This window comes from Berghia stephanieae, chromosome 7 (genome assembly GCF_034508935.2).
Source record: "Berghia stephanieae isolate SIO BIC M18660-M18661 chromosome 7, UCSD_Bste_1.3, whole genome shotgun sequence".
In the NCBI taxonomy this organism is placed as follows: Eukaryota; Metazoa; Mollusca; class Gastropoda; order Nudibranchia; family Aeolidiidae; genus Berghia; species Berghia stephanieae.
Window position 1 is genome coordinate 41,890,966 of NC_088366.1, and position 21,170 is coordinate 41,912,135.

At 35.3% G+C, this 21,170-nt stretch overlaps 1 protein-coding gene across 1 annotated transcript in view; it reads right to left on the reverse strand.

Moving 5' to 3' along the window:
* The window catches only part of LOC144977254 (uncharacterized), a 137,073-nt gene extending 119,096 nt beyond the window's left edge, over positions 1-17,977 (reverse strand). Inside the window, exon 1 of the mRNA XM_078922280.1 lies at positions 17,718-17,977. The gene's annotated coding sequence lies outside the window, so the exon portion shown is untranslated. The remainder of the gene's footprint in view (positions 1-17,717) is intronic.
* Positions 17,978-21,170: the final 3,193 nt, after the last annotated feature.

Consider the following 21,170-nt stretch of genomic DNA (forward strand, 5'->3'; position numbering starts at 1 on the left):
CAGTAGAACCGTATCATCTGCATACCTCAGATTTGTTACATTCTTTCCTCCAATACACACCCCCTTCTTATGTTCGATATCTCTTAATATCATTTCACTATAGAGGTTGAATAAATCTGGAGACAAAACACACCCCTGCCTAACTCCTCTTCTAATAGGTGTAAAACTGCTTAGTTCGTTGTCAACACGCATTGCTGCTTCTTGTTCCCAGTACAAATTCCGTAATATTCTTAAATCTTTACCATCAATGTCCAAGGATGATAGAATTTTGAATAGTTTTTCGTGTTGTACTTTATCAAAGGCTTTTGAATAGTCGATGAAACACATATACAGATCTTTATTTACTTCAATACATCTTTCCATCAGCATTGATAATGTGAATATTCCATTTCTGGTACCCTTGTCCTCAACAAAACCAAATTGCATCTCCCCAATTTCAGGTCGTATTTTATTTCTTATTCTTAGTAAAATTATCTTCAAAAGAATTTTTGTGAGGTGGCTCATTAGGCTAATAGTTCTGTGTTGTTCACAATCAACTGCCCCTGGCTTTTTTGGTAGTGCTATAAAAATGGATCGTTTCATATCAGTTGGCATTTTTCCTGTGTCATACACTTGATTTAGAAGGTTTGTGATGAATTCAATCCCCCATTCACCCAGGCCAGTCAAGGCTTCAATTGTTATGGCATCAGGTCCTGCAGCTTTTCCATTTTTCATGCTTTTCATGACGTTCCTAACTTCATCTTTCATTATAGAAGGCCCTTCCAGTTCTTTTATCATAGGCATTTCTCCTCGATTATCAAAAAAAAGTTCTTCAATATATTCTGACCATCTGTTTAGAATGCAGTCTTTGTCCATGATGGTGTTTCCACGCTTGTCTTTGATGCATCCACTTTTAGCACCTGATTTAGTTTTGTTTGTCACTTCTTTGATTTTCTGATGGAAGAATTTGCCATTTTTTTCTTTGCAGGACATTATATAGTGACATTGTTCATTTATCCAGTCTTCTTTAGCTTCGTTGCATTTTCTTTTTATCTGCCTGTTCAGAGTCTTGTATTTTTCTTCCTGATTTTTGGCCTTTCTTCTCTCATTCATTAATTCTAATATCTCTGGAGTAATCCATTTCTTCTTCTGCAACTTAAGTGTGGTTGGAACATTTTCTTCTAATGATGCAGCAACACTGTCTTTAAACTGCTCATATTTCTCTTCTATATCTGTTAGTTCTCCAAGCACTTCAAACTTGTTTCTTACTGATAGTTCAAATTTTTCTTGTATCTTCTGTTCCTCCCGGAGAATGTCTAGTTGGTATTTAGGTTTAGCCTTTGCTCTTTTGCAGATTTTCAATTTAACTCGTATGGGGCATAGCACAGGTATATGATCGCTGTTACAGTCAGCCCCCGGCATAGATTTGGCATACAAAACCGAGTTTCGGAAACGTTTGCTGATGACTATGTAATCTATTTGGTTTCTCACTCCATCTCCAGGACTTTTCCATGTCCACTTCCTTCTATTGTGGTTTGTTGACCAAGTATTTGTGATTGTCAGATCATGTTGACGGCACCATTGAATAAGACGATCACCTCTGTCATTTTTGTCTCCCAGACCATGTGGGCCCACAATATCTTCTATTCTTTCTCGGCCCACCTTGGCATTAAAATCGCCCATGATGAGTTTTATGTCTGAAGACTTAAACTGATGCATTGCTTTATCTATTTGTTGATAGAAATTTTCCACTTCTTCATCATCGTGACTGGTGGTTGGGGCGTATATTTGTAAAATATCAAAATCAAAAGGTTTTGCTTGTAGTTTGATTGCCATTACTCTGTCTGATATGGGCCAGAATCCTTTGACTGCTCGCGCCGTTTTATTATCTAGTATAATTCCAACTCCCCTTTGGTGTTCTCCTCCTCCTGAGTATATAATTTTACAGTCATCATAATAACAATAATAGCAACAATAATAACAATAACACTAATAACAACAACACCAGCAACAATAATAATAAAAACACCAACAACAATAATAATAATAATAATATCAACAACAATAGAAATAATAATAATGATAGAGCATATAAACTTAGTGATAAAAGTACTAAAAGTATTATAACAGCCACGTTAGCAAAAACAGGAACCATAATATCTATTAATAATAACAACCATCATAACTACAACTACGATAATAACAACTACAAAAACAGTAATAATAACAATCATAATATTTTATTTTATTTTATTTTATTTTATATCATTTTTCTGATCCTCATATCGGTTCTTAATATCGCTAATGGATATTTTTTGGGGCCATATTTGATTTTAGAGATAATCATTTTTCCAACGAGAATCAAATGATTTATCCACATACGATCCGATTCATTGATTCCGGGATAATCAATCAATCCCACCATTACTTTTTGCAAATCTATATGTATTTGTTTCCCTATCTCACTGTTAATTATGCTTTCTATCTCCGGCCATACAGATTTTACTGCTTTACAATAAAAGAGAAATGCTCCGAATAGTCTATTTCATCACAATATTGACATTTATTTGAACTTGCAACTTTCATTTTATGAAGCAATATATTGGTAGGGGAAATATTATGCATAATCTTCCATTGTAAAATCCTTAATCTTGATTCTTTTGTACAAACATAAGGTAAAATCCAATGCTTTCCTTGTAACTCTACGCTTTTTTCCCACAAAAGCCCTTAACATGTTCTATTGATCCTTCTCCTCTAACATTTTGGTACAACTCTTTTCTGGAAAGATTTTGAATAATATTCTTTTTTTTTTGAAATTTTATTAAATCTTCTGATTTCGAAACTTTTAGGCTTGATAAAGCGCTTTTGACTACACTATAATCAAGATCTATTCCATTATAATTCCCATATATAGATCTTTGAATTCCCCAATTGACATGATACGTCTTGAATTGATGTAGATTTGCTTAACGTAAAGCACTTTTTTTTTTGCGATTAGATTAGTTGAAAACAGTACATTACCTTTGAATTTAATTTTATTATTGTTAAAAATTGGTTCATCTGGGTGAATTTCCATATTGTGATCTTCATGAGGAAAGTTAAGATACTCTATTAGAACATTTTTCCAAAATATGTTTTTCACCAATTTTAACCCTTTGAATTGCGCACTATTTATATTTGCTTCCAATGCTTTTTTTTTCCCCAATGCGTCTAAAAAAGTAATTAGATACTACTTTCCAATCGCAACTTTCATCTGAATAAAACTTTTTTCCCCAATTAATCAGAAATTATTTTTGTAAAGAAATTATGTCAATCATGTTCAGGCCTCCATTACTTTCATCGTTATACATGGTCTTTCTTTTTACTTTCTCAAAAGCTCTCCTATTTGATGTTTTCTTTTGCCACAAAAATTTAAAGAACAATCTATTTATTTCCTCTAATACAGTCAACGGGATTGAAATACTCTGCATAATATAAATTAACATAGAAATACCAAAGGTTTTGATTATGTTTATTTTTCCTATCAAAGAAAGGTCCCTTTTTTCCTATAACTTTAGCATTTTCTTTATGCTTTCAATTTTATGTATCCAATTATTTTTATTTTCCGTAGCTGTCATTTTGAAACTGAATATTACTCCTAAAATTTTTAGATCATCAACAAGTGGAATGTTGAACAATGAATCTTTCCTATGGATTTGATTTTTGTTCAGTTACATAATTTTAGATTTACTCTTATTCAAAGTAAGTCCAGAGAATATCGAAAACGCATTAATTATCTGTAACACATGTTTTAAGTCTTTTTGATCTTTTAGAAAAAAAGTTGTATCCTCAGCATATTGTTTAATAATAAATCTTGTGTTATCTATTATTATTCCTTGAATGTTTTTCTCCTGTCTTACTTTAGATGCCATTATTTCTACTCCTAGAATAAAAATTAAAGGAGATATTGGACAACCTTGTCTAACGCCTCTTTGCATATCAAAATCCCCCGATATATATGTCCCCCATTTTTGACACAAACCTTCCTATTGTTGAGAATGGTGATAATACAACCTTTGAAATAATTTCCGAAACCAAAGTAATCAAAAGTTTTTAATAGAAATGTTGTTGATATAGTGTCGAAAGCCTTTTTATAATCAATTGATAACATTAACGAGGATAAGTTTATTTCTTTTTCATATTCTATTAAATCATCAATTTCCCTCAAAATTTCTGCAATGTTTCTTCCACGAATAAATCCTTTTTGGTCCTTACTAATTATATTACTTATAACCGTTTTAAGTCTGTTTGCCAAGGTTTTTGCCAGTATTTTATAATCAGCATTTGTTACTGTTATAGGCCTCCAATTCCCTAAATCTTCCCTATCGATAAATTGATTTTTCGGTATTAACGCTATTACCCCCTCCTTTGACTGTAACTAAGCATATTTTTAAAAATACTAAACTGAAAACAGTTGAACATCGCCGTTTTGATCTCATCCAAAAAAACTTTGTAAAATTCTACTGGAATTCCATCTGGCCCTGGGGATGATCCATTTTTCATTTTTTCCATACCACTCCTAATTTCATCTAATGTAATAAATCTGTCACAGAATTCTTTCTCTTCATTTTTTATTTTAGGTATAGTGATATTTTTTACATATTCATCACTCAACATTTCTATTGTTTCGTCTTCTTTCAATCCGGTGTAAAGTTCTGAATAATATTTACTAATAGTTTCTAGAATTTCCAATTCATTAGTAACATAATTATTTTCATCACTTTTCAATTTATAAATTGTATTGTTTACAGCCCTGGTCTTTTCTAATGATAGAAAGAATCGATTACATTTCTCTCCCTCCTCTATCCACTTGATGCCTGCTCTTACTCTGGCCCCAATTGTTTCTTCTATTTGTTTTATTTCAATTCTTTTCCGTAATTCCAATATTCGTGATAAAATACCGTTGTCGTTAGGGTAATATACTAATTGTTCTTCTAATTCATTAAGGGCTCTTATTTCTTCATTATAAGTATCTGATTTCTTACGACATTTATATTTGCAGTAGTCTTGTGTAAATTCCTTGATGTCTATTTTAACACATTCCCACCTAAGGTGAGGATCCAACCTTTTGTTTTCTTCTAAGCAACTTTGGATTTTTTGTTTCATTAATGTTATATATGTTAAGTCACTCAATATTGATACATTCATTTTAAATAAGGAGGGTCCTTTTTTGAAGGATGTGAATTTAAATTTTGATATAACTGCTCTATGATCAGTAAAGGAAATGACTTTAATTTCTGCTTCTTGTAAAAAAGGTTGAAGCATGTTATTTATAAAGATATAATCTAGACGTCTAGCTATCAAAGGAGATCCTCTACTCCATGTAAAACTTTTTTCTTTTTTATATTTTATTCTCCATGTATCTGTAAAGGCTAATCTATTGATAAAATCATTAAAATTTTCAACATTTTCTTTATCATGTGGATTGCCAGATATTATGTCCAACTCATTATTTACCACAGTGTTAAAGTCCCCTAAACAAATCATTGGTAAATCTAGATTTAACTCCGATTTTGATATTAAAATCTTTCCTAAATGCGAAAAGAAATAATTTTTCTCCTGTGTAATACATGGAGTGTAAATATTAGCTATTAAAATACCTCTATCTTTGTTATTGTATGTATTTAATTTTATCAATAATATTCTGGAGTCTTTGTACAATGTATTAATTTCTACTTTATCGTTTAATTGTTTGGAAATAAGAAATAATTGTCCTTTACTTTTGGATGTCCCCTGAGATAAGATAATTTTCCCACCCCATTATTTTTCAACTAAATTTGAATCCTTCTCCAATAAATGTGTTTCCTGTAATCCTACTATGTCTATTTTATTTTGCTTGATATTTTTAAAAATTGCATTCCTTTTTATTTCCTGTTTCTTAATCCACAAACATTTAGTGAAAGGATACTTAAATATTCTAACCCCCCCCCCCCCCCCCCCTTCTGAAAAAAACCGTTCTAAAATTGTTTGGATTAATTTTAATTGAAGTATTTTAAAATTAATAATATTTTATGTTTTAGCATTATTACTATTACTACAATCTCTTTTTAACACCATTTTTACTCAGATAGTTTTGGGCGACCTCTTTTTCCTTCCTCTTCTGGTGACCCTACTCTCTTTCTACTAGAAGATCTTGTCATAACATAATCCTCCATTGTTTTAAACCTTTTTTTTTTTGCCTATCTCACAACTTGTCTCCCCCTCTCTCTTTTTTCATCTCTTTCTCTTTCTGTCTCTGTCTTTTCTTTTTCTTTTCGACCTCTCCTTTCTTTTTCCTTATCCTCTTCCATGAATTCATTTGATTTTCCTTTTCCACCAATCTCACCTTCTCGCATCTCTCTTACCTGTTCATCGTTACCTCGCTTCTTCTTTCCATTTCCTTCTTTTACCATTTCCATATCTTTTCTTACTTCCTCTCCTCCCCGTCTATTAATTCTATCAGGTGGTTTTGTTTTTTTTTTTTTTGTCCTTATCTCCCACCTCCCTATTCTCTCCACTTTTTATCTCCTTTCTTCTCTCTCCCTTTCTCTCCTCTACTTCTTCCTCATCCTACACCTCCTTCTCTCCCTCCTCCTCCGTCTCCTCTCTCCCCCTCCATTTCTTCTTCCGACTCCTTTTCCGACTGCTCCTCTTTCTCCTCCTCCCTCTCAAAGTTTTCAACTCTATCCTCCTCTGTATCCATTTCTTTTTCCTTCAGATGCATTGGACAATCGACTTCCCTATGTCCCACTGTTTTGCATCTCCTGCAGACGACTTGTTTTCTACATGCTGTGGCACTATGGCCTTGCACCATGCAATTCCTGCATCTATTGTCCTGCATTTCCTTGTAGTACAGGAACCCTTTAAAGATGCCTACGTCTATTATTCTTGGTGTTTGGGCAGTAGGGATACAAATCCAAACCATCCTTCTTCCAGTCAACCAAGTCATCATCTTGCCCTGCGGGTCCCTTACCCGCTCCATGACCATTCTACTCGTCATTTTAAGTCCAAGCATCTTGACCTTTTTTCGATCTCTTCATTGGAGAATGATATTGGGATGCCACCGATAAACAATTTAGTGACCGCTATCTCCTTCCCCTCTTCGTCAACGAGAATAAATGGGTTTCTTCCATTCAGATCAAGTTTTCTCCCTCTAAGGACGATCCCTCTGGCCAGCATCCTTACCCTGGCCTCGGTATTGGAGGGATAAATCCTCCACAGCCGCCCTATTCTTTGGGCCCCTATGAGGGATCCATCCCCTCCCGCCTTTTCCGCCGCAAAACATATCTCGTATGTAGTGAAGCGGCTGTCCTCCTCCACCTTTAAAAATACAGGCAAGACTGCAGACATATTCATTAATTATATATAAATTAAATTACTCAATATCCACTTATGTGAGACTTTTTGCAAAATGAGTGTGTATATAGGTGTGTACGTGTGTGTGTGTGTGTGTGTGTGTGTGTGTGTGTGTGCGTGTGTATGTGTGATTGCTAAATTAAAAAAAAAAAAAAACAGAGAAAGACAGAGAGGGGTGGGGGGGGTAGAGAGAGAGAGAGAGAGAGCGAGAGAGAGAGATAGAGAGATAAAGAGAAAGAAAGAAAAAGGAAGACAAAGGGAGATAGAAAGTGTGTATGTGTGTGTGTGTGTGTTCGTGTGTAATTGTTTCGGCCTGTATACGTGAATATAACTTTATTATTACCTTATTTATTTTAATACAACTCACTAAAAAAAAAGGGAAGAGAGATAGAGAGGAGGGGGGGGGGGAGAAGGGGGAGGTTTGCCGAACCCTCCCAGCGTTAAGAGAAACGACTCAAATATAAAGAAATGCAGCGCTTGGAGCCCCCGGAAGGTCTCCCAAAGAATGTAAGAGAAGATAAGGGAAAATGGAGAGCAATTTATCCCCTAATAATATTCTACTTTATATTCTACTTTAACCCACTACACATTACATATCCTGACCAAAATAAATCAAAAATAGTAGTAATAATAATAATAATATATAATATGTGAGGGAAGAGAGTCAAATAGCTAAGAAGAAAACAATAGTGAAACTAACCCCTATCGAAGATAGGGAAGGTTGTAACTGAGAAAAGGAAAGCCACTCAACTATGTAACCTTACCGTAATTTAATCTAACTTTTACTTAACACCAATTATAATAATAACGTTAACAGAAACTAATAAGAAAGGGTACACTAAAAATTATGAAAGTCACATAAAGAAAACAAAAATAACAAAATTAGTTGCCTACCTCTCTTCTTAATGTCCGCCACTCAGCGGGACGCTACCGGAAGTTTTTCAATTATCTTATCTTATTAACTCTCTCCTTACCAGACATTTTCAGATTTTTCCCTGAAATTTCACACCCGCCCAGCACAAAAAAGTAGTAGTAGTAGTGTTAGTAGTAGTAGTAGTGGTAGTAGTAGTAGTAGTAGTAGTAGTAGTAGTAGTAGTAGTAGTAGTAGTAGTAGTAGTAGTAGTAGTAGTAGTAGTAGTATAGTAGTAGTAGTAGTAGTAGTAGTAGTAGTAGTGTAGTAGTAGTAGTAGTAGTAGTAGTAGTAGTAGTAGTAGTAGTAGTAGTAGTAGTAGTAGTAGTAGTAGTAGTAGTAGTAGTAATGGTAGTATCATTATTTTATTTTGTCATCGCCTTCATCATCACCATCATCATTACCGTCATCATTATCATCATCATCTTCATCATCAAAATTATCCATGTCCCTGTCGGGTAAAAAAAAAAAACCCGGGGAAACTGTAACCAATAAGCTACATGTGCGGAGAAGGGGAGACAGAATAATGATATAACATTGCGAATCTTAACCCTCTCTCTCTCTCTCTCTCTCTCTCTCTCTCTCTCTCTCTCTCTCTCTCTCTCTCTCTCTCTTTCTCTCTCACTCACTCACTCTCTCTCTATCTATCTATCTATCTATCTACCTATCTATCTATCTCTCTCTGTCTCTCTTTCTCTCTCTCTCTCTCTCTCTCTCTCTATATTATATATATATATATATTATATATATATATATATATATCTACCTATCTATCTATCTCTCTCTTTCTCTCTCTCTCTGTCTCTCTCTCTTTCTCTCTCTCTCTGTCTCTCTCTCTCTATCTATCTATCTATCTATCTATCTCTCTCTCTCGGTCTCTCTCTCTCTCTATCTATCTATCTATCTACCTATCTATCTCTCTCTCTCTCTCTATCTATCTATCTATCTATCTACCTATCTATCTCTCTCTTTCTCTCTCTCTGTCTCTCTTCTTTCTCTCTCTCTCTGTCTCTCTCTCTCTCTCTCTCTCTCTCTCTCTCTCTCTCTCTCTCTCTCTCTCTCAAATGTCGGTTAAACGACTTGCTATGTTTGTATAATCAATGTTAAGAACCTCGTGTGAAAAACAATATCATAAAAGTGGAAACTGTTTTTATTGAAATATCGATTTGTTCGTGTTTGTTTTTGTTCTAAATTTAACTTCTTTTTAACAGATTGTTTGCTCTGTAGAGTAGCGTCCTACCCAAATGGTAGCAAACAATTATCATTGTTTGTATCACGCTTTGGAAACCGGGATATACCCCGACTCTATAGACTCTGAAAGACTACTTTTTAACACATTGTGATGATGGGAAAATTACCTAAGTAATGGCATCAGACAGAGGGTTATTGAGAGCTATAAAGAAATAGGATTGTGACATTCTCTCGTGCATTCTTTCAAATTGAAACAAAAGTGGTTTAATTTTATGTTTTGCCATAGACATGGCTCTTCAAAGATTGATTGCATGAAATATAAAGTAATAATATGTATATTAGATGTGAAGTCCAAAAAAGGCATCCGAACTATTTCAAATCAGACAGTAGCATTACAACGCCAACACGCATCCTTACCTTTCTTGCCAGTAAATGCCTACGAGTAGAATCGGAAAAGCATCCGTCCACACATTTCAAATCAAACAGCTAAGAAAATACGAAGGACGATAAGGACATTATGAAAGTTAACTTAAAGAGTTTTAGGGGTTTTGGTGGGGTTTTTTTTTTTGATTGTTTGTTTGTTGCTTTTTTTTTTTTTTTCATTGGCGGGGGGGGAGGGGTGAGGGTCTAATATGTTTTTTGTTTGGGTTTTTTTTTTTGGTATGTTTTTTGTTTTGATTTTTCGAGGCGGTTGGGGTTGTTTGTTTGTTTTTTGTTGTTTTTGTTGTTTTGTTTTTTTGTTTTTTTTTAGAGAGGGGGGTATTTTGCTTTATCTGTCTTTGATTCACGTTTTTTGTGTTTTTCTTTCATGGGGGGGGGGGGGGGGGGGGTTAACACAACATTTTGTTTAATCCAATGTCTGATCATGGACTTGATCTTTTAAAGAATGTGTAAAGTTGCAAAAAGAAAGAGAACAAAAAGACATTGATAGGTACATTTCTTAAACACCGTAGAAATAGGCAAACTGTTCAATTCAAACAGATAGAAGGATAAAAAGAGTCATAAGGAAGTGTAGGATGCCAATGCGATTTTGTTTCACATAGATAGAAACAAAATTTTGAAAAGTTAATGTCTTGTCAACATTTTGAGAAGATCGGAACAGCATCCGCACAATTCAAATCAGAATTTTTAAAAAGTATGAGCTAGGTACAGATATTGGCAGGTCTGAAAGGCGAACTCAATTATGGGCCTGCTTTAACATTGTTGTAATGGACAATATCTCGCGTTGGTTTGGGGGTATTTCCATTACAATAATGAGCTCATAACAATTTGGGTTATCAGACCTGTAAATAGGTACGTGTTGAATATAAGAGATACCAGGAGCTATGCTTGTTTGTTTTTGTTGGGTTTTTTTTTGGGTTTTTTTTTCAATCTGTTTTTCAAAAAAGAAAAAAGAAACAAGACTTATCGAGAAGTACTTATCAAAAAAAGTTGATTAGAGAACTACCGTCCCTTGAAGAAAAAACGTATTTGCTTTAAATTTTCACCAGAAAACTGTCGTAATCTTGAAAAACTCGCATTTAAAAGTTTGGCCCGAAAACTTATCCTTCAAATATCGATCGATTTAAATGATTCTCATCTTGCAAAACTCTCAAATCTGGGACTTCCTTGTTAATCGATATTTGAAGGACAAATTTTCTGCCCCAAGTTTTTTAACTGTTCATGTAAATGTTGGTGCTCGAAGCTCGAATAAATAAATAACGACAACAAGTATTACTACTACTACTACTACTACTACTACTACCACTACTACTACTACTACTACTACTACTACCACTACTACTACTACTACTACTACTACTACTACTACTACTACTACTACTACTACTACTACTACTGTTGCTTCTGCTGCTGCTGCTGCCACTAATGATTAAACTAATACCAACATCCTTTATATTTTGTATTTATTTTCAATTCCATTGTATTTATTTTCCAACAATAGTCTACACGTTTTTATATTTCACTTTCTAAACTGCAGTACACAGTTCCTACCCGCCTCCCCTCTTTTGAATAATCAATTGCGCCCCTTTTATAAATATCTATTGTTCTATTTTAATGCGTGCTTCCTTACAAAGGAGCATATTATTTCCTGCCCATCAATGTTTTTGTTTATTCATCTCAACAACGCCACTACCACATTATCTCGTTCGTCTGTAGTGTTGCATCTATCCTGTTTTGCTGATAAAGGGGAATCCCGAAATGTCCATTTTATCTGTTTTCGTATATTAAATTGAAGCTTGCATTCGTTTCCACAGTTATTTGTTTACTGTTCAGAGTACAGCAAAGCAGTTGTGTAAAAATGTGCATCCCTGTTTTGCATGAGCACAATAAATGATATAAAACCCAATATAGTGGATCAATATCGATAAGGTGTGATGAAGGCTGGAGAGCTCTATAGATAAATTCACTCAATTGTCGCTTTATGACAAAATGCTTTTCTTTTCATTTTAGCCAAAAAAAATATTGAGCTTTTATATAATTGAGAAAAGTGAGTTGAGCAGGCACTTATATTGATAATAACGAGAAATGAAGCGAATAGAAAAGTCCCAAAGGACAATAAAGAATAAGAACTTCGCAGCGATGGGGGCTCGAACCCACGATTTTATTGGTACGACAACCTCGCCTGGCCGTGAGAGGGTAACTCTAAAATCGAAGAAAGGAGTGGTGGGTGGCTCCGATTGTAGAGCTACCCTCTCATGGCCAGGCGGAGTTGTCGTAGCAGTCTTCTGGAACGTATCTACTCACTTCATTTCTCGAACTTTTATATAGCGCAATATCTAAACGTGCTCAAGGTGCTTTACAAGGAGTCATGGCCAACAACAACACTGTATGACAGGATATGTGTGGCGATATTCCATTTTCTTGGACAGAGAAAACGCTGTTAAACGGCCATGTACTCATTTTACACCTATATCTGTTTACGGTGAGAGAATGTGAGTAAAGACCTTATCCAAAAACAGTATGCGCCGTCCAAAGTGTGACTCGAACCCTGAACCTTCCGATCCGAAGGCGAATGTCATACCCCCAGATCACATAGCCACATGAAAGCTTCTTTCTTCAAAAATATCAAATGTTTTAGATAACGATTCAACTTCTAAAATAAACTTGACTTTGACAATTTATCTGGTGAAATATCAAGTAACGTGCTCAAAGCGATTTATAAAACTGTATATTATATGGTCCCAAGAAAGACTCAAACAACTAGGAAGATGCCTCAGGCTTAATCTTTTTGTCAATATTGACACGTTTTGGGTCGATTGTTTGACGTCAATGATTTTCTGGCCAAAATGAGAAATGTGGTTTGCCTCAGTAATACTAAGCTGTGGACTGTAAAAAGTAATAAACAAAAATGAATAGAACAGCTTCGAAAAAAAGAACAAAATACCAAACACGGAACGTTTCGGGTTCAAATCCCTTCTTCAGCGAACAACACAAAAACAATGAAAACATACTTTATCAAAATAAAAAAAGAAAGAAAGAAAAAAAGAAAACAATCGATGGCGTCGACTTGGTTTTTTATTTGTCTTTTCATTGGTTTGTTGTTGTTTTTTGTTTTTTATTTGTTTGCTAAAGAAGGATTTTGATTTCAAAACGTTCCGTGTTTGGTATTTTGTTCTTTTTTGTTTTTTTTTTTGTTTTTTGAAGCTGTTTTCTTCATTTTTGTTAACTTTTTTGTCTGAGTAGCGTGTCACCCACGGCGGTGAAGGCTTGTCATTTTGTGTCAATCTATGGTTTTGTTTCGCTTAATTTTCTTTTTTCATTAGCGACCGGCAGCAATAACAATTACCTTTATTTGGTTCTTTGCAGAAGGAGTCAGCAGACCGTGGTATGAAGACATGGTTATTGCAAAACATTGGAGTTCTTTCCCCTTGCTTCCCTCATAGAATTGTGTTTACGGTATTTATGGTCTGTATTTATGGAACAAAGTCGAAGTCACTACCTCAGCTCTTTGATATTAAGACAAGTTCTCACTAGAGTATAGATGGAACGAAATTAACGTCACTCAGCTCTTTGTTATTATTTTTAGACAGCCATTTTAATTATTAGTTCTCTGTAAAATATAGCAGACTATAAACGTTTCACGCCACGATACAAATAGATTGGCGGGTGAAAAGCATCAATGTCAATCGGACTATAAACATTAAAAGTTACACACAGTTTTGGGTGTTGGTAAGTTCAATCTGGCTCGGGGATGTTGTGGGTATTTGAACTAAATGCACAGCATCAATAGAAACAAAAATCAAAACAATGAGTTATGTAAATTATAGGCCAAACATTTGTTTACATTAGGTATTTCAGATATAAAGGCTATATCTGAGGAAAAGTCAGACTGCAACTGACTAGTGACTTTTTCAGGATGAGATAAGCAAGTAATATGGAAATTAAAGTGTGATGTCAAAAACGGATTCCTATTTCATTGCAAGTGTAAAGCCGCTCTTCCGGAGGACTTAATTCATACCTTGTATAATTCGTCTTCTGGTGTCAGAGTGATCGCTTCTAATTTTCTAGTCTAACTACTCGTATATTGCTGGTTGTCAATAAAGACCATCCATCCTCGCTCTTTTACGTCCCGTTATACCTATGCATCCTGCTACTATAATAGTTACGACACCTTTATGTAACCTATTCATTATTAGAAATTCGAAGGACTGGTAACATACACACTCCCAAGGATTAAGGGACCAAAAGAGGGTTTGATGTCAAGAAAATAAGGAGGATTTATATCGAGCTATATCCACTAAAGGGGCTCAAAGCGCTTTTAAAGGAGTCTCTAGTCAAAACTTAACTTAACAAGAAGGCCAAAACATGGCGCCTGTTAGGCGATATTGGAATTTTTTTCGGACAGAGACAACGTTGTTTACGACCGGGTACTCATTTTACACCTGTGTACCTGACTCAACTATATTATACAGCTCACGGCAGGACTCGAATCCTGGACTATCCTGTCCGAAGCGAGTGTTCTACCACTAGACCACGTCATAGCCGCAATTGTATCTTCTGAAACTAGTGAAGTTCCAAATTGTGTATTCTGTTTACAATCAATTATCGGCAGCTGATTCATCCCAATATAATACCGAATTGAGGCGATGGAGGACAAATTATAAGCTCTTGATCGTATTCCCGAACTTATCTTTTAAACTACTGCTGCTCGCTGAGGCTGGAAGTCAAACAAGGAAATAGACTATAGAATTCATTGGAAATAGAGGTTTTATTCAAAACTAGTACTACTCGCTGAGGCTAGGGGTTTCACAATGAAATAGGCTAGAGAATTCATTGGAATAGGTCCATCGACTATGAAATTATTTAAGAATTTCTGACAAGTTAGGAACTAGGTGGACATATTAGAAGGTCTGATAACCGAACGACTTGATTTTACATTGTTGCAATAGACAATAATATTACGCAATGGTTTGAAACTATGTATTTTCATTACAGCAATGAACTCATAACAATTTGGGTTATCAGACCTGCAAATAAGTATACGTTGGTTGGGGTCATCTTTATTCAACAATGATATTTAAATCTGTTGGCTAAAGCGTTCTGAGAGTGATTGGCATAAAATGTAAAAGTTTTCTGGCCAAAATGTCTGTGTCTTGCTAACGTTGGACTGTTTAAACCAAAAAGTTTAGAATATGTCTATAACTGAACCACAAAAGTCTTCAACAAATATTGAGGGAATGTCTTCAATAAACAGCTAAATATGTAACAAATTAGTTTCAGGCTTTAATCCCACCTCAGTCCCCAATAAATACAATTAGACTTGAATAGGATGAGGAAAGCAGAATTTTTTGTTTGTTTTTGGTTGATCTTTTTATTTTGTTGTTTATGATTATTCTTTATTTGTTCCTTTAACTTTTATAAGTGTCGAAAGTGTCGTTAAGATTATTTCTCTCTCTCTCTCTCTCTCTCTCTCTCTCTCTCTCTCTCTCTCTCTCTCTCTTCTCTCTCTCTCTCTCTCTCTCTTCATATTATTAATATATATATATATATATATATATATACATGTATACATATACTATCTGTCTATCTCTGTTTGTGAGATATTGATGCGCGTGAATCTCGCTAAACTTGACAGATTTAGGAGCTATCTAGCTGTCTCTCTAGCTCTCTCTCTCTCTCTCTCTCTCTCTCTCTCTCTCTCTCTCTCTCCCTTTCTCTCTATCTATCTATCTATCTCTCTCTCTTTCTTTCTTTCTCTATATCTCACTCTCTCTCTGTGTCTGTCTGTGTGTGTGTGTGTGTGTGTCTATGTGTGTGTGTGTGTGTGTGTGTGTGTCTGAAGTTACGTCCTGTGTGTTTGGTACCAATTATGTTTTCTGGAAATCACCGGCGGTCAGTCTATCGAGCGAAGTTGCTCTGTGCCTCCCTATATTTTCCCCATACTCCATATCCAATATACAATAAATTTCAATTTCAGACTATTATATAAAATTAGGATATCCGCTTTTTGTCATAAATTTTTGTGCATGCTGCTTTTCGTCAACAATCGTGCGTCACTCTTTGCCAGCCGTGATAGATATTCACTAAGGTTGCGTCAATACAGACATCTTTTGCTCGTCGCCCACGCGAAGCGACAATGAAATGAGGGAGGGGATGGAAGCTATTCTACAAGAACACTTGTTTGAATAGGATTCAATAGTCGTAACGTCACTTCCTTCCTAATGACGCATGGTAACTTAGTAACACTGGCTCTAAACTATCGGAACAATGGCGCACGCCAGTATGAAATATTTCTCCGGCTAGCATAAAAACGCTTCCGGGAGGAAAAAAACACATAAATATGATCATGTTTTGACTTTTACATATTCTGATCAAAAGGCATATGAAAAGGGAATGAAAAGTTATAGCCAGCATGAAGAACAAAAAGTAATGATTTTCTTTGTTTAGAACCAAGATGGCCGCCGTTGCCTGGCGGCGTGACATCAGACTACTGAATCCAATTGTGAATTCATATGACTGAAATCGAGCAGCGTTGCAGAATAACAGACAAACTTCAACTTTGGTAAGTATCGTTTATCTATCCATTAACGAGTCAAAACATGACCGACCGCCTTCTTATTTGTATACAAATGTCTCTGTTTACTTCTGTTTGAAAAGTAGGGTTATCCCCCCCCCCCCCCCACCCCATCCCACCCCACCCCCAACCCCCAAACAACTAATACTGTTCACTAGTAAAATGATTAGGTCAGGCCGGCAAATCTGGCTTTGAACAGCTCGAGGTCTTGCTTGGGAAAAATTTAAACTATATTAATTTTATCATTATAAGAAGAGGCCTATTGGAACATAAACATAGGGATGAGGAGAATGATAATAAATATAGATTTTACTTACATTCGTTTCGCTTAAATAGATATAAATCATCAATAAGAATATTACAAAAAGCATACACCGAGTAGAGCCCCATGATACTATAAATATGATTGCAAGTCCTTCAACCAGGCACACATAACTTGTAGTATGTCGTGTCTTTGGATTGGATAAGTAGTGCATTGAGGTTGGATCTTCTATTCATTCGATTAAATTTGACTATCATCACCGTTAATATTCAAAGGAAGAATTTCGATAAGACTGCCTAATTACTTTTGTCATGTTGTTCTTTTTTTCAAATGATATTCACCCATCTCAATGCTCTGACGTTTATCACAATCCACCGATAATGTGATAGGATTCATGGACACCTTCAGCGATGGAATGATGCACAATTTTACCTTAGAGGAAGGTTTACAAATGGATCTCTCTTTTGCATAGGCCTATACTAAATGCATTTACGTGAGTACACCTCTTTGATACACACACACACACACACACACACACATATATATATATATATATATATATATATATATATATATATATATATATATATATATATATATATGTATATGCCCTCTCCCCTTACACACACAATAATAAACAGATATTCTAACACAGATCACATGTAAATCAGTATAACCAAAAAATAAACAAGCAAAAAAAATAAAACTAGAGCATTGATATAGAGCAATGTCCACTAAATGTGCTCAAGGCGCTTTAAAAAGGGGCCCAAGTCAACGCTTAACAACACTTAACACTTATCATGTAAGACTGGGTATGATGATTGTTATGACAACACTGTTAATGGCCGGGTACTCATTTTACACATGAGTGCGGTGAGAGAGATGTGTTTTTAATTCATGCCACCTTAAATAAACAATCACCATTCGCCCCTGGTAGAAATATCATTTACAGATGTGTTTGATTGATGGTTGTAGCTAAAGCTTACCTTGGACATCGAAAGCTTATAATCAGTTTATATATAACACCATTTGTTCCCTTTGGTGTAGATTGGGTATATTCATTTTAATCCTTTGGAAGAGTTACATTAATACGATAAAAATAACTTTGTGAAAAGTTCTATTATAAACTTTTACAGCGTATTATTTCATAGTCGATAATTTCCAGTTTAAGATTCCGATAGCCAATATAATAACACAAGCAACAGCAAACAGACGATGATTCTTTGGTTTGTGGTTTGTGGTTAGTGACTGGGGAATTCATGGGTCTCCTTCGTGGCTTCCATACGACTTAGGGTGAGAGTGGCGACAGATGACGGCAGCGATGCGGCGCCGACGGTGGGAGATTGATGACAGGCGGGTGGGTGGGTAGGTGGGTGGGGCGAGAAATTGTCGGAAAATGATGAAATTTAATTATTCTTCGCGTGTTTTGTTTTTTTTTTTTGGGTATCCCTAGCTATGATAATTTTAAGTCTAACATTGATTGTGTAGAATCATCAAATTAATATTTATGTAGATTTATTTTTTAAATACTGTGTACTTTTGCTATAATTTCTCCATATACGACTAATGCTTTAATAACAATATTACAAGTATTATTTGTAAGGCATCTCATGCTTCCGTTATAAAAAGGGTAGTTTATACATCTTCATTGTCCAAATAAGGTAATTCATGACAGAACCAAAGGTCCATAATAAGAGCAAAGTTCTATAAGCAAAAGTAGATAAAATCGTGTACTAAGAACTTTTATTGACTGGATCTTAGTCACTGTTCATTCATAGGAACCTCCACGATATGGAGACAACAATAAACACAATCATTAATATAGAGCATTTCTACGGGTTTATTTAAGACGCAATAGGCGTGACGTCACTTCCCTTGTAATGACGCATGGTAACTTAGTAACTGGTTCTAAACTATTGGAACAATGGCGGACGCCCTTATGAAATACTTCTCCGACGAGCATAAACGTGTATTCAGAGGAGAAAAACATTATAAATCTGATCATGTTTTGACTTTTATACATTCTGATCACATGACATGTGAAAAAGTTCTAGCCAGCATGAAGAATAAAAAGTACCGATTTTCTTCGTCTAGAACCAAGCTGCTCGTTGCTGGGCGGACGTGACATCAGACTATTGAATCCTATTGATGCAATGGGTTAGGCAAAATTCTCACCTATTCTGCCTCGTTCAAACACGAAAAACAATGCGTAGACTATAGGCTGTTAAATGGACTTTATTGAGAATAATCACAAAATAAAAAAAACAAAGCCAAGAGATATCAACTTCAGTCATTCTATTCGCAATAAGGTACAACAGTCTGACGTCACGTCCACCTGGATGGAAACCAACATGCTGGTTCAAAGCAAAGAAAGTTGGTACTGTACTCTCGAGTCTTCGTGCGGCGATGTGGTCTTGTGGTATGACACTCGCTTTCGGATCGGAAGTCCTGGGATTGAACTCACTCGGAGCATAGTTTAGTCCTTGAAAAAGGCTCTTTACTCACATTCTCTCACTGCACTCAGGTGTAAAATGAGTGCATGACCGTTAACAGCGTTGTTTTTGTCGGGGGAAAAATTGTAACATCGCCTAACAGGCGTCATGTCTCGTTCAAATGTTGCGTGTCGCTGTTGGTCAGGGACCCTTTGTAAAGCGCTTTGAGCACGTTTAGTGGATATTGCTCTATATAAAAGCTCACGTTTTGTTTTGTTTTGTTTTGGGTTTGTTTTTTTGTTTTTTGTTTTTTGTTTGTTTGTTGTTGTTTTTTTTTTTTGTTGTTGTTTTTTTTTTTTTGTTTTTTTTTCATGCTGGCTTGAACTTTTCCTAACATAATACGATCAGAATATAATGTACAAGTCAAATCATGACCAGATTTATAATGTATTCCCCCTCTGAAAGTACTTCATAAGGGCTGTGATGGAGATGTTGGCGTCCGACATTTTACCCGATGGTGTAGAACCAGTGACCATGCATCTTTACGAGAGAAGTGACGTCATGACTGTTGAAATCTCTTGAAATGTCTTGATTTTAGAGAAGGCTATAGAAACCGTGTTTAAATTACGATTCCAAAGCTGCCCAACTCAGGAAAAACCCATATTTGAAAATTTTGCCAGAAACCTCGTCCTTCAATTATCGGTCGATTGCGAAGGACAAGTTTTCTGGACAAATTTTCAAATATGGATTTTTCCAGAGACTGGTAGAAAGGTCATTCAAGGCATTTGAACCAACTAAAGTAGGAAACGTTTTTGGATGTAGCCCAATAATATAATTCCCTTCATGTTAATGGTCTATTGTTTACATTGCATACCACATAGCAAGAGGTTGCGGGAAACAAGCGGTGTCAAATTACAATGGACTCTTCATAAGCAGACTTTGACCGATTAATTATTAATCAAGTCTCGGTATAACTCGTAACCCATTGCCATAAACGGGTATTATAAGTTGAGATGAACGAAATACTGAAAATTGACTAGAACAAGAAAAGAACTGAGTAGAAAAATGCCAGAATAAAATAGAGAATAACAACTTTTGCGGCGACGGAGAGTTGAACCATTCACTTTTATGAATGAAAATTGACTCTATGGTCAAAAATAGAAATGCTTTATTCAAGACAAGAAGAGTAGGTAAGAAATTAAATTTTGTTGTACGAATCTTTTAAATTTAAATTTTCTTTCCAACATTTGCTTGACAGCGATATATTATCTGCCTGAGGCTGAGGCTAAGGGTGCCATTTCTATGATACCAGCTTTCATGTTATTGAATTCGTTGCTGTTTGAAACGAATTTCGCCTTGGAATGTGTATTCGTTCTAAAATCAAAAATCATTTCTTTGGTTTTTCCTACAATAAAAAAAATACAGGGAGTTATCTTCACACCAACCAACAAATCTGTCGATCTCAGACCTGTACGCCGTTTCATCATCTTTAAATAGTAACCATCGAAGGACATCAGTGTCATCAGCAAATTTTAAAATTGGGACTAAGTCACTGGTACAGTCCTTTGCGTAAACCGTAAAGAGGCGGGGGAAGAGTACACATTCTAGAGGGGCTCCTGTATTAATAAAGTTTTTATTAGATTTGTTTCCATTAATTTCTTCAATTTATGCTCTCGCTAACAAAAAGTCTAAAATCCAGGAAATCAAACGGGGATTTATATTCAAACAGTTCAGCTTTTCAACAAGTAGATGAGGCCGAATCGTGTTGAATGCTGAAGAAAAATCAATAAAAAGAATTCTGCAATATGCCTTTGGTTTATCTAAATGACTGTAAATATTAGTCCAAAAAAAGGTTAATGGCATCATCAACACTTCTATTTGTTTAATATGCGAATTGTGAGGGGTCAGATGGGGACCAATCTGGAGTTTAAGCTTTTTTAGTACAAATCGTTCAAAACTTTTCATAACAATAGATGTCAGGGTTAAAGGCCTGAGATCATTCATACA